Source organism: Scylla paramamosain, unplaced genomic scaffold (assembly GCF_035594125.1).
Source record: "Scylla paramamosain isolate STU-SP2022 unplaced genomic scaffold, ASM3559412v1 Contig45, whole genome shotgun sequence".
Classification (NCBI taxonomy): domain Eukaryota; kingdom Metazoa; phylum Arthropoda; class Malacostraca; order Decapoda; family Portunidae; genus Scylla; species Scylla paramamosain.
Genome location: NW_026973710.1, coordinates 556039 through 566481, shown reverse-complemented (window position 1 = coordinate 566481; position 10443 = coordinate 556039).

Below are 10443 nucleotides of genomic sequence, written 5' to 3'. Positions count from 1 at the left end.
AGGTGTGGATGGCTTTCTCGCCTGCGTATATGGAGGAAGGGAAGAAGGGAGGGAATGAAGGGAAAGGGAAGTACAATACGTGGAAAAATGAGCTGCTGAAAGGGAGGAAGGGGGAAAAAATAGATTTGTTGATTTTTAAAAAAGAAATTCTGAGATGAGGACTTTCTGTGTGTGTGTGTGTGTGTGAGTGAGAGAGAGAGAGAGAGAGAGAGAGAGAGAGAGAGAGAGAGAGAGAGAGAGAGAGAGAGAGAGAGAGAGTAATGGGGAGTATGTCATGATACACACTTCTCTGAGATTCACTTCCGTCTTAAGATTAATTACTGACAGCGTTGTTTCCTCTTGCCTTCCGTTACACACACACACACACACACACACACACACACACACACACACACACACACACACACACACACACACACACACACACACACACATTATTATTAATATTATTATTATCATTATTATTTTTATTATTATTATTATCATTATCATTATTATTATTATTATTATTATTATTATTATTTTATTGACCACAACGCTACTCTCAACATGTAATTACAAAGTTAAAGGTAAAATGGCAGTGACGCTGTCGGTCCACTGCAAAGTAGCAAGACTGTTATAAAGTCCATTAAGAACAGTAAGCAGTATTAATACACTATCAATATAAAAGGACAAGTTAAAATACGTAATGCTCTACAAACGGTTTACAAATAATAATTAGTTTCTATAGAGGATTATTTGATTTTATAAAATAATTGAATATTTCAAACATAGTATTGTTAAAGGAAAATAACATAATATAGAATTAACGCTTAAAAAATTCTAGCCAATAAAATTTAAAAAGTTATTACATACCAAAACTATGAAATAATAAAAGATAAAACTAACTAATAAAACTAACCTAATTAAAAAAGTTACTTATTGTTAATCAACGACTTAAAAATACAAAAATGTAAAATAAATAAAACTGCCTACATAGCTAAAAGTCACTTGACTAAAATAATATCACACAAAATGATCGACATGCCCATGATTTTGCATACAAGTGTGTTAGCCACATTTGCCAAAAATAAGTTAGTGGTGGTATATATATATATATATATAGAGAGAGAGAGAGAGAGAGAGAGAGAGAGAGAGAGAGAGAGAGAGAGAGAGAGAGAGAGAGAGAGAGAGAGAGAGAGAGAGAGAGAGAGAGAGAGAGAGAGAGAGAGAGAGAGAGAGAGAGAGAGAGAGAGAGACTAATAAAAGTATTTCTTAACCTGAAAAGAAAGAAAAAAGCAAACATTAGATGTGTGCAGTGTGTCATCCTTCGTGGCTTACCCAATGTTTCCTGACGGCGACGCGCGAGGCAGGCGAGGAGAGAACCAGAGATGAAGGGAAGGATGTCGTGTGAGGGGAGGGAATGTTTCTGTTGCTACTGCTGCTGTTGTTGTTATTGTTGTTGTTGTGTTGGCTATGTGTTGTACTGGCCTAACAGGACACCCGCGTAAGCTCAGTAACACAGTCAAGCCACACAGACGGCGGTGTGCCCTTTGCTGTAACACTTCGGAACCTACAAGGCGGTGGTTTGGATTCAGTTTTGCTTTTCCTGGGTTTTGTTTGCGCGTCTCCAAACAAAGGCCACGAGAAGCAAAGGTGTGAATGCAAACGACTGCTTTGTAGTGATGCGCTCCGTGTTAGAGCAGAGGCGACGCCCTCACTGTGACTGAGCGCTGGCGTCCTACGAGGCCTGCACGCAACACACCACCTGCACAACAACAACAACAACAGCAACAACAACATCTACCACTACTAGCAGCAGCAGTAGCAGTAGCTGTAGCTAGGAGTTCAGGACTGGCGCGTGGCCGTAAGGGGAATCTTCCTTTGAGGGAGGAGCAGCAGGTGACCTGAAGTCTCATGGCCTCATGGCCTGGGCTGTCTTGTTCATGCTCAGCCTGAGGGCCTGACCTGTCACAGATCTGCCCTCAATGGCTTGGCGGCGTGGTTGGCAGGGTGGTTGGCGCCACCCTCAACCCAGATACCCACCATTGCAGAACATGGCGGCGAGGCACTGCTGCTTTCACTTCACCTTGCCTCCTGCAGGGCTGAAGTGAGGCACAGCCTGTTGTGCTGTAGCGGTGCACGTCAGCACCTGCACGAGGGCGGCCAGCGCCACCTGCCTCCTGAAGACGGCCACCCCGTTCGCCACGCAGCGCACAGTGACGGGGGTCTGCCGTCCTCCCCAGCAGCCCAGGCCCATCTTGGCTACCTGGGCAGGACTGAGGGTTCCGCTCCCCCCACTGGAGAAGGTGAACGAAGCACTACGGCGCAGCACCCGGCCTGGGAGGGGACAGCCGCACACTCGCTGAGTCACGGGGCAGCCTCAGCCGCGCAGGGACACGCAGACAGTTGTTCTGTTGTTTCGTTGTGACGTCTGTCCGAAAAAGAAAATCCTGTTGCGTTGTGGTTCTGCGATGAACAAATTTCATGGATGGAGTGAATGAATGAGTGTGACATCATGGTGACTCCCTCACCTGCACACACACCTGAGGGCGCCACAGTGAGGCTGTGACTCACACGCCACGCACAGAGAGAAACAGAGAGAGAGAGAGAGAGAGAGAGAGCCAAGGGACAGCGAAAAAACAGAAAAAAAGGAAAAACCAGGAAAACGAAAAAGGAAAAAAAAGGGAAAAAGGGGAAAAAAAAAAAGATGTAGGAAACGAAGCATTTTTCCACCACACGAGCGCAGAGAATGAAGACAAAATATCCGTCCATTTTGTATCATTAACCTAACCACGCTGGCCTGCCCTAGGTAGCGGCTAAATTTACCGTTAATGTATAGTACTATACCTCCCTTGTATTACCTCCTGCACTTTACTACTAACCTACACCCTCCCTGGTACCGCGGCTAGTGTAAACAAAGGCCACACACCGCCAAGGCCTCGTCCTCTAAATATTTAAAACGATCTCCCAAAACCTGCTTCTTTTTACGTGCAGTAGACGAATGGTATAAAAAGATTGCGTAAGGGAAGCCGTAAGGAAAATGTTTTGGCAGAATGCTATAGTGTTTTTGCTTGGTGTAATGGAGAGCTATTTTCTTTCTCCCTCTTCCTCTAAATACTTAACACGATCTCCCAGAACTTGCTATTTATTTATTTTATTTATTTTAAGTACAGCAGACGAATGTTGTAGAAAAAATGACATAAGAGAAGCCATAATGGAAGAATGGTGTAGTTTTGTTGCTTGGTGTAGTGGAGACGAATTATTGGTAGTTTTTCTGCCTGTGGCTTCTGTTCGAACAAAGAAGATCTGGTATAGAAGAGTTGCATTAAGAGAAGCGAATAAGGAAAACGTATTGGTAAAATGTTATAGTTTTGTTGCTTGGTGTAATGTTGTTTTTTTTTTCTTTGTCCTTTAGCATTTATGTGGAAGCGTGCACTAGAGAGATCAGTTGTTGTAAGTGTGTTGCAGTAAGAGCGTGTTGTAGTAAGAGTGTGTTGTGGTAAGAGTGATTTGCAGTAAGAGTGTGTTGTAGTAAGAGTGTGTTGTAGTAAAAGTGCGTAGTTGTAATGATAAGGGAAGCGTATTGAGGGAAGATTATATAGACAAACTAGAAGAAAAAAGATTAGACATATTAAACAAAAATAGGGAAATTAAACAAAACAAAAATTAGACAGTGAACAAAAGATTTGACAAGTAAAATAAAAGAATAAACATAAAACAACAAATAAAACAGATAAAACAAAAGATTAGACAGATTAGACAAAAGATTAGAGAAATTAGACAAAAGAGAATTAGACAGATTAAACATAAGAAGAACAGACAGATGAGACAGAAAATAATTAGATAAATTAGACAAAAGAAGATTAGACAAAAAAAAAGATTAGGCAGATTACACAAAAAATAGACAAATTAAACAAAAGACGATTAGACAGATTAGACAAAAGGAGATTAAACAGACTAAACAAAAAAAAAGATTAAAGAGATTAAACAAAAGAGGATTAGACAATTAGACAAAATAATAGACAGATTAGAGAAAAGATTAGACAAAAAGTGGACAAAAGATTAGACAAATTAGACAAAATAAGATTAGACAAAAGTACACATACGGATGACGGGTGAAAATATGTAAAGTACCTCCATACAGACACTGCCACGTGAAGACCTAAGAACTTGAAGCAACTTCCCTAATTTTTTACGTTCTCATGTTCACCTAATCTCTCTCTCTCTCACATATCATCCCTCGACCTGATCTAATTTTAATCCAATCCAATCCTATTCAGCCCTATCCTATCGCATCCAGACCCCCAGTGAGGTCTTCCCAGTCCTTAACACCCCCTCCCCCCCCTCACTTGCACAGCTAGCCCTTGGGAAATCAGGGCTAAGGGACGACTGTAGGAGAGTCTTCTTATGGTACAGTAGGAGGTAGAAATCCTACTCTCTCTCTCTCTATCTCTTTCTCTCTCTCTCTCTACTCTTTCCCCCTGATTTCTCTCTCTCTCTCTCTCTCTCTCTCTCTCTCTCTCTCTCTCTCTCTCTCTCTCTCTCTCTCTCTCCTCTTCCTTCGTCCTAATCTTTCGCCATTCTTCCTATTTTTTTTTCTATTCTTACTTTCCTTGCTTCTCTCTCTTTTCCTACTCTTGTTTTTGTGCATTCTCTCTCTCTCTCTCTCTCTCTCTCTCTCTCTCTCTCTCTCTCTCTCTCTCTCTCTCTCTCTCTCTCTCTCTCTCTCTCTCTCTCTCTCTCTCTCTCTCTCTCCTTACCTCTCATTTCCTCCCTTCACATATCTTTACAGCCTCTCCCCCCCTCCTTTCCCCCTCCTCTCTCTTTTGTACACCTCTTTCCCTCTCTTTCACACACCTTCATATTCTGTCTTCCCTTCCTTCCCTCCTGTCCTTATCTCCCTCCCTCCCTCCGCCCATCCTTCATACGTTTATCTCCTTTCCTTCCCTCCTTCACACTTTCTTATCTTCCTCCCTCCTGCATCCTCTCCTCCTCTCCTTCTAACTTGACGCGTAAGGAAAAAGAAGGAATGTATTATTATTATGCTGGGACGAACATTTTTAAAACTTCTTTCTTTTTCTTCAGTTCTTCCGGTTTTTTTTTTTTTCTTTTTTGGTTCATGTTTTCATTTCATTCGTAATATTATCGTTATTGCTATTTTTGTTATTCATTATTGTTATTATTACATGTTGTCGTGATTATCAAAACGGCTTCACCATCACAAATGACAACAACAACACCAACAACAACAATAACATCAACAACAATAACCGGTACCCCTCCTTTATAAAAACAAAAGCAAGAACAATTACTACTACTCTTACTACTACTACTACTACTACTACTACTACTACTACTACTACTACTACTACTTTCACTACTACTACTACTTTTACTACTACTACTACCGCCACTACCACTACCACCACCACTACTACTACTACGTAGCTACTACTACTACTACTACTGCTGCTAATACAAATAGCATAAGAAAAATTAGCAGCAGAAAAGAAAAATTCGCAGCAGAAAAGAGAGAGAGAGAGAGAGAGAGAGAGAGAGAGAGAGAGAGAGAGAGAGAGAGAGAGAGAGAGAGAGAGATTCTTGTTTTCCATCTTATTATGATTTCTTGCACGCCATCACGCTTCCCTGCACCTACTTTTCTCCCTCCTCCTCCTCCTCCTCCTCCTCCTCCTCCTCTTCCTCTCTTCCTCTTCCTCTCCTCCTCCTCCTCCTCTTCCTCCTCTTCGACACAACACGGCTGCCTCATCATTCAGAGAGCGGCGCCCCCACCTTAGGAAACCCTAGATTTTACCACGAGGGTACTGATACGGGTGGGAGGAGAGGGGAAAGATGGGGGGTGTGAGAGAGAGAGGGAAGTGCTTAAGGGAGCGAGGAGGGAGAAGGAGAGAGGTAGGAGTAAAAAATATGTTTGTTATTCTCTTCCACTGCTGAAGGAAGGAGGAGGAAGGGAAGATGGAGGACGAAGAAGGAGAGGAAGAGAGAAAAATGGAGGAGCAAGGAGAGAAAGGGTATTGTGGGAGGAAGGAGGGAAGAGAACCGTAATTAGGTGGAGGAAAAGATTGGTAGGTTTTTCTTTATCTTTTTCTCGTTCTCTTTCGTTTGTCTGCTTCCCTGTTGATTAACTTAGTGCTCTCTCTCTCTCTCTCTCTCTCTCTCTCTCTCTCTCTCTCTCTCTCTCTCTCTCTCTCTCTCCCCCTTATATATATACCATTCACTCACTTTTCGTTTTCTGATCTTTTGTCTCACATTCTACAATTCTCATTCACTTTCTTTCTATCTCCTTCACTGCTTTTGCTCTACATTTTGTCTCTCCTTCAGTCCTCCTTTCCTTTATTTTTTTCTCTCTTTCAATCACTCTTTATCATATTTCTTTAATTTTCATATTTTTCATTCTTTCTTTTTTTCTTTTGCACATGTCTGGTATCTCTTTGTAGATTACCTCCTTTTCTTTCCTCCCTCCTTCTCTTCCCTCCGTCTCACCATCTTCCCTCCCTCCTGTCCCTGAATCTTCCTGTACGTTCTCCCTTCTCTCCCTCCCTTCCCTCTCTTTCTTCCCTCTCTCCTTCTCTTCTCTCCCTGCTTCCTGTCCTTCCTTCCCCTTCCTTCCGTCCCTCCTTCATCATTCTCTTTCTTCCTTCCTTCTTCCCTTCTTTCCTTTACGTCCCTCCCTCCCCCTTTTCTTCCCTTCCTTCTCTCTATCCTATCCTTACATCTTTCCTTTTCGTCCTCCCTCCCGCCGTTCACTCCTTGGATTTGCGACTCCCAGACCACAACAGGCGCTGCAGATGTTTCACTGCGAGCCGAGAAAACCTAATGATACCAACTTCTGAAGGAGTTTTCGGTCCGTTCTGTTCACTGGAAACTTCGTGGAATCTGTTCTTGCTTACAAAACACTTCACTCTTCCACTGTTCGTCCTTTCTTCTTCCCCGAACTTCCAACTACAAAGTCGTAACTCGTAACTCTTTCTCACGACCACTTTATGTTACTAATCACTCGCTAATTCATCGTAAACTTGTGTGTTTCTTCCTATTTTTTGTACTTTGTGGTTTTCTTTATTTAATCTTTTTCTCTCTTTCGTTCTTTTTTCTTTTTTTTTTTTTTTTGCTTTTTCCCGTTCTTTGTTCATAGTTTTCTGGCTCTCTTTCCTTCTTTTCTTTGTTGTCAGTTTTTTTGTTTTTCACACTCACCCCTCACCTTAAAAGCGGCAGCCTGAGGGGTCACACACACACACACACACACACACACACACACACACACACACACACACACACACACACACACACACACACACACACACACGCACGCACACACGCACGGCCACAAAGCGACAGGACGCCAATAACTGTGAGCCCTTCCCCTCTTTTTCCCCTCCTCGTACACACTGTTCCCCTCACTTGCCTCTTATTCCTCTCTTCATCACCTATTTTCCTATCTCCCTTTTCTGTTTTCCCCTTTGTGTTAAATGTTTTGTCTTGTGTCCCTCTTCTTTTTTTACATCCTTTTGAGTTTTTTTTTTTTTTCCAGAAGATACGAGTATATATAAGAAGTAACCCTGAGAAGAGGAGGAGGAGGAGGAGGAGGAGGAGGAGAAGGAAAAAGAGAGGAGGGAATCCAAATCAACATGAACACTTTAAAACTCTCACTCGACTTGGTGATAATAAAACAATAAAAACTCAAGTCTCAATTTTCTGCGAATGAGGAGGAGGAGAAGGAGGAGAAGTAGGAGGTGGAAGAGGAGGAGGAGGAAGAGGAGGAGGAGGAGGAGGAGGAGGAAGAGGAGGAGGAGGAGGAGGAGAGCGAGAACAGTGATAGCTAGGATAAACAGTGAATACTAAAACAAGATAGACGATGAGAAAGACAATGAAGAAAAGGAAGAAGAGGAGGGATAAGAAGAAAAGATTGAAACATCCTCAAACATTTTATCATACTTGCAGATTATTTACATTGTGACTATTTAAAGTACATGAAGAAAATAAGGTGCCAATAGTCCATATAAAGCATATTTTTATTTTTTTTTATTTGGCCAAAACAACAACAGCAAAAAAAAAAAAGAGAAAATAAGAGGAGAAAGAGGAGGGGAGGAAAATGAAAACGACGAAGATGGCAAGGATGAGGAGTGAACAGAACAAGGAGGAGAAGAGAGACGATGAGAGAAACAAGGAAGATGAGGAGGAGGAGGAATAAGAAGAAAAAAAAAAAAAAGGAGGCTGAAAACGATAATAGCAACGAACAGTACAATGACAGAAAAGACAAGAAGAGACGATGAAACAGACAAAGAAGAGGAAGAGGAGGAAGAAGAAGAAGAGAACGAGGATGAAAACGATGATAAAGATGAACAATAAACAGAACAATGAAAGAAAAGACAAGGAGACGATGAAAGAGACAAGGAAGAAGAAAAGGAGGAGGAGGAGGAGGAGGAGGAGGAGGAGGAAGACAGGAAGAAAGAGGAATCGCTGCTCGCTCACAGGTCGTTTGGCCAATTGATTGAGGCTGGAAATCGTGATATGATCTTTCTCCCTATCCTCTGTCTTCCTTCTCTCCCTCTCCTTCCTCTCCTTCCTTCCTTTCTCCCTCCATTTCTTCTTCTCCATGGAACAGAGACCACCACCATCACCATCTTTACCTCATTCCCATCTTCCTCTATCTCCCTTTTCTCGTTACCTGCCCTCTTTTCTCCCCTCTCTCTCTCTCTCTCTCTCTCTCTCTCTCTCTCTCTCTCTCTCTCTCTCTCTCTCTCTCTCTCTCTTTCTCTCTTCGTCTCCCTTTCTCGCCTTACCGCGTTGATACGTCTCTTTGAGCGTATATGTCCCTTCTCGACGTTCCTTTTTGCTTGGGTCAAAATAGGAGGAGAAGGAGAAGGAGGAGGAGGATGCATTTAGTCCTGTTTCTGAGGGTATGTCTGCGGAGTCTTCTCCAGTAGTAGCAGTAGTAGCAGTAGTAGTAGTAGTAGTAGTAGTAGTAGTAGTAGTAGTAGTAGTGGTGGTGGTGGCAGTGGTGGCAGTGATAGTAGTGGTGGTGGCGGTGGTGGTGGTGGTGGTGGTGGTGGTGGTGGTGGCGGTGGTAGTGGTAGCGGTGGTGGCGGTGGTGTTGGTGGCGATGGTGGTTTAAGGTTTTTATAAGGTTTTATAAGGTTTAGTACAAATATGAAAATTCATAAGGCATATTCTGCCGAGCCGAAGCTCCCTGGCAGAAAGACGATGAAGTTCGGGTGATTCACTCAGCACTGACTGGCAACACACAAATAATATAGGTGATTATAATTATAGAAGTAATAATCAGTAAATTTGACAATATTTTTATAATAAAAGAGCAAACTAGTAACAAAGAAAATACATAAACATAAATACCTTGAACTTTCTTTTGTTATTATATGCTAAAGAATCATTTTTAAATTATAGTTGTAGAAAGTAATGGCAGGTAGAATCAAATCATTATTTGGTGGCGGTGGTGATGGCAGTAGTAGTCGTAGTGGTGGTGGTGGTGGTGGTAGTGGAGGGTGGTGGCAATAATGATGTGTGTTGCAGAAGGGCTGTGTTTCCTTGAGAGAGTGAGTACGAGTCTCTTGCAGTACCAGTAGTAGTAGTAGTAGTAGTAGTAGTAGTAGTAGTAGTAGTAGTAGTAGTAGTAGGAGTCGTAGTAGTAACAGTAGAAGTAGTAATAGTGGTAGCAGTGATGGTGGTGGTGGAGGGTGGTGGCAATAATGAGTTAATAAGAAGTAGGTGGGGTAGGTGAGATATTTTGTGTGAGAGAAGAATGTGTAACACTGGAAAGGAAGAATGCAGATGAACTGGATGAAAGAATCAATAGGGATGAAGTGGAGAGGTGTGTGAGAAGGCAGAAGAATGGCAAGGCAGCAGGTCCAGATGATATACCCTATGAGTTCTACAAGAATGGTGGGGAGGTAGTGATAGACAGAATGACTGAGTTATTCAACCGAGTGTGGGATGAAGAGAGAGTGCCAAGAAAGTGGAATGAGAGCCGAGTGTGTCTGTTGCATAAGGGAGGATTTAAGAGTAAGAATGAGCTGAAGAACTACAGGCCAATTGCATTAGTGAATACAGTAGGTAAAGTTTTCAGTGCAGTGTTGAATGAGAGACTGTGTAAATGGATTGAGAGAGCTGGAGTGCTGGGTGAAGAACAGAATGGTTTTCGTAGGGACAGGAGAGCTGAGGACAATATGTTTGTGGTGAATGAAATGATTGAGAAGAAAAAGAAGGATGGGGGTAAATTGTACCTAGGTTTTTTGGATATAGAGAAAGCTTATGATAGAGTGAACAGAGAAATGTTAGGTAGAGTCTTAGAAAAGATTGGATTGAGTGCAAAGATAGTTAACGTAGTGCAAAGTATGTATGTGGACACAAGAGCTAGATACAGGCTAGGAGACATAGAAACAGACTGGGTGAAGAGTGAGAGAGGAGTTAGGCAGGGCTGTATATTGT